Source organism: Dipodomys spectabilis, unplaced genomic scaffold, assembly GCF_019054845.1.
Source record: "Dipodomys spectabilis isolate Male_0828 unplaced genomic scaffold, ASM1905484v1 ptg000250l, whole genome shotgun sequence".
NCBI lineage: Eukaryota > Metazoa > Chordata > Mammalia > Rodentia > Heteromyidae > Dipodomys > Dipodomys spectabilis.
Genome location: NW_024870927.1, coordinates 717,790 through 722,223, shown reverse-complemented (window position 1 = coordinate 722,223; position 4,434 = coordinate 717,790).

The window sequence follows — 4,434 nt, the reverse complement described above, 5'->3', positions numbered from 1 at the left end:
CTTGAGATCACTGGAGCCATCAGTCCTCAGAGTCAGAAGCTCCACATATATACCCGCACAAGCTCTCCATAAATTCTTTAGCCCCTCTTACTGGGTGCCTATTTTGGAGCATACCTCTAGGGTCCAATCAGCTCACTGTTTACATTCTAGTTTTCTAGAGGCAATGGACTGTGATGTGATGGCCAGGGTCTTGCATGCATGACTGCCAAAGGCCATGATGATATGATGTCTAGAGGAATGTATACAGGACTACTCAAGGCTGTGGTAAGGGATACAGAAATTCTAGGAGGGAGGGTTGCGCCTCCCTTGATTGCCTAGCCAGGCTCTTTTTTCTCTCAGTTTTCATCTTTTTCTGGTTAATTGAAGTTAAGAATCTGCCTGGGCTGACATCAGACCTCAACCATCCTATCTCAGCTTCCTGAGTAGCTAGTATTAGAGGTATGAGCCTCACCCTTTTTGCTTTTATTACTTTTCAGGTAAAGCCTTGTTTTTTCTCAGCCAGCCTCAAGCCACCATCCTTGTACCTATGCCTCCCACATAGCTAAGGATCATAGGCATAGTCCACATTTAACTTGCTGTTGGTTAAGATAGTCTCCCAATCTCTGCCTCTGATTGGCCACTGTGCCCAACCTGTCAATCATATTCAAATGCTCACGTCTGGGTGGGTATTTTTCTAAGCTCCTGACCAATGGGGATCAGAGGCAGTGTAGAAATGTTCAACTGCTTGTTGGGCCAAAACAGATATGGCAGATGCTAAAGCCAAAAAGGTCACCAAAGACCACAGCTTTCTCTTTAAGTGCTATGACCAGAGTGCAACTCAATTAAGCTGAGTTCTTGATCTTAAGTAGATGTACAAAGGGGTTTCAATATGTCAGTTTATCAAATTTCCATGTCCATAAAAGCTTGATTACTAACACTAGGGATCAACAGTGTGACATCTCAGGGGAGCCTGGCAGGCATGAGCAGAGTCAACCTCGGCCTGAGAGAACACTTAGGGGGCTGTACAAGTGCTGTTATCTGCTCAAGGACTGCTCTACCTCCCAACTTGGCTTGATAAATTTTGTACTAAGGCTTTAACTTCCTGACTTTTATGTTTTGCTTCTCAGATTTTAAATGGCTTAAAGGGGTCCCAAATCCAGGTATCAGTAAAACTGGAGGATAACTATTTCCCATTATCATTTCACCTATTCATGAGTGTTAGCAAGTACCCATGTCAGTGTGAAAAACTAACTCATGGGGAAGACACCAGGAGGAGATGGAGCTGGCCATCCTAGCTAAGGGAAGCAGAAATCTGGAGCCCTGTCTACAAAGCTGTGTCTAAGGCAGAGACCAAGAACAAGAGGGAGGAGGGCAGCCACAGGGTTGGGATGGGTAGTGAATGGATAAGGACTTAAAAGGCCCAGCTGTGCCAAATGCCAGCCATATGAACCTGCCTGGCAGCCATACCTCTGAGGCTTCCTTATCCATAAAGCAGGCAAAAGCACCTGCCCTGCTTGCTTCACAGGGCTTTTCTGGGGATTAATAAGGATAGTGGGTGTGAAAGCACTCTGGGATCTGGTAAAGTCCCAGGCAGGCAGGAAGGATTATTGTTCTCAGAACATCTGCTGACTTCTGAGCTATATCCGGCCATTAGCTGGAGGTTGTGACTAATTGTTTTTTAATGAAAAAAAAAAACAATATTTGCTTAATGTCTCATGAAGTCAGTCAAGCAAGTATTTCTATAATGAGAATATCTTGCTGTCACACACTTGTCCTGGCCATCTATTCTTGGCTGAGATGAGAGGTCAGGTGAGACCCTTGCCTCCAGCAATGATACAATAGGGTGAATAAGAGTAAGCTCTAAGAGTACCCACAATAGATGAAGGAGGAGGGCAGCTGCACAGACCTACTGACACCAGGCAGAGTGGGGCACATGCATCAGACCAGGTGTTGAGTACCAGCAACAAGGGCTGATTCAAGGTGCAAGACTTCAGCTGCAGCTGAAATCCAATGTCTTATGCTACCAAACAGACTCCTGTGTCAGGTAGAACACCTTTAGGCAGGGCTGGTGACCAGGTAGATAATTCTGCTATGTGAAGAGGATGTTCAAACACAAGAAGCAGCCTATGTGTTAAGGAAATGGAAAAGAGAACAGTTAACAGGGACCTTTCAGTCCACTTGAAAACAAAAACAGAGAATAGAAAAGCCACATCAACACTATTTGGATACAGTCTTAAGTCAAAGACAGGTATGTGGCAGGGGAAGGGACAAGCTGGAAACCTCTGGCCAGGAAAGGCTAGGTTGCACTTGTCTTCCTAGGCCATTTTATAGCATCCTCTATTAGGCTTCTGCACCCCATAACACCAGCCTCATTCCTAATTTCAGGAGCCATGCAAACCACTCAGCCTGGCAGCCAAGACCCTCAGAGTCTGGCCAACACTTACAACCTCAGCCCCTATGACCTCTTTCATTTGCTCTCTGACTCAGTTACTCCAGACAATGTGCCCCACCCTAAGCATGCCAACATATTCACTCAGCCTAGCCCCTCTACCTAGAATGCCAGAAACTAGCTCTAAGGGTTGACTCCTAACATTGCACCCTCAGATAAATTTTATGTGTCAGTTTCCCCATCTGTGAAATGGAGACAATACTTACCTCCTAGGATTCTTGTAAAGATCAAATGAGTTCAAGTAAGTAGAGTTTAGGTTAGTTCTCACTATACAAAAATGTACTTACAAACATGCAGTCACTAGAGAGAGACTCTCCAAGGTTTGGTTAGCTATTACCTGTGAAGAATCAATTCATTCCTCCTGGGAATGTGGGTGGCTGTTTTCTGAGTGTTCCTGGCTCAGCAGGAACATGCTGCCCATGTTGACATCCCTGTAGGGCCAAGAGCATCCTAAAGTCTTTCTGTGGTTTGAAGGGCCAGTCTTGCAATGCTGTCACAAAAGGGTCACTATCACAGCATCTATTCTCCAATTCCCAAAGGACCCCAGGTTCTGGCAGGCCTAGATTTGAAGCACTCAACACCCATGACTTTGGGAAGCAGTCAGGTTGTCTCTATAAACATTTAACCAGCCAGGGGGAGAGGGGGAGTGTGGGGAGATATGGGAAGGGATAGGAAGGGGAAACAAAGGAGGCAACAATGCTTGATACGAAATGTACTCATTACCTTGCCCATGTAATTGTAACCCCTCTGTATGGCATTTTCACAATTAAAAAAAAATTTTAACCAGTTATGATTGCCAGAAATCCTTAAATAAATTTGCCTAGGGATTCTGGTTACATTTCAGATACTGAATAAAGCTCTTTTTTTTTTTTTTCCAGATTCTAACCCTTTTAATAAAACATACACCTGTCTGCTCTGGGAAGGGTACATGCTATAGCCCAGCAACAGAGCCTGGATGGCAGGCTAGCATGGTGGTATGGACCCTTGTGGGCTGTTCTGTGGAAAAGCCTGATCCAAGTGCTCACCACAAGTGGGTGCAGGTCACTCGGGCAGTAGAATCAGATCTCTTTCATCAAGGAAGTCCTCAGGAAGAAAAAAAGACAGAGGGACCTCAAATAGCCTTGTCTGTCTGAGGACAGACAACCTCTCCGACCTCAGGAAGGCAGGCTCAGGGTGCTGCTCTGAACAGAAGTCCTAATAGTCTAGCCTGTGCAGCATGATGCAGGACCTCTCCCCTTTCCAGACCATGTGTTTGCTCTACCACAGGGCCAATCCTTGCCAAATTCAAACATGTCAACTAAGGATCTCTTGCACATGTGCTTGGCACCATTGGGAGCTAGTAAGCAGAGCAGAGCTCTCAGGGCTCATTTTCTCTGGCCTGAAGTCACAAACTACTCATTGCTTCTGCCAGTGAGGTGAAAGGAAGTTATTGACATGAATACCATGAGAGTTACCCACATGCCCAGGAGGAGAAGCAATTTATTCTCCATGCAAGTGAGGCCTCACAGAATGAGGCTTGAGGATAAGCTCAGGGTTCTCTCTGATTAACATGGTTACCTTGTAATGTCAGGGACAAAAACACTACTAAAATTTCAGGAAAAAGATCCTGCTAGTACCTTGTCAACTTCTTTGGAGTAATATCCAGAATAGTGCTGTCCACAGAGCTTCAGTCCCCTTTGTTGGTCAGGCCACCTGTCCATTCTTCCCTGGGATGTGTTTTAACACAGTTGTTGGTGGCATTTGGGGCAGCCTCAGAGAAGCATGCTTTCCTGGAGGTGAGTGTACATGGCAAGAAGACTGGCACAGGCCTCTCCTGCTTCATCTGAGCCAGTCTCATTCATTGTGCTTGGGTCAGCCACTTCCTGGCTAACTTAGGGATAGCAAGAGTCAGAAAGGGGTCTCAGCCACTTGGTACCATCTAGTAGAAAATGACTTTTCTAACAAATTTATGCCTCATGTATCTAAACCATTTCAAAAGCTGGATAAAAATAAAAAAACAAGTCATC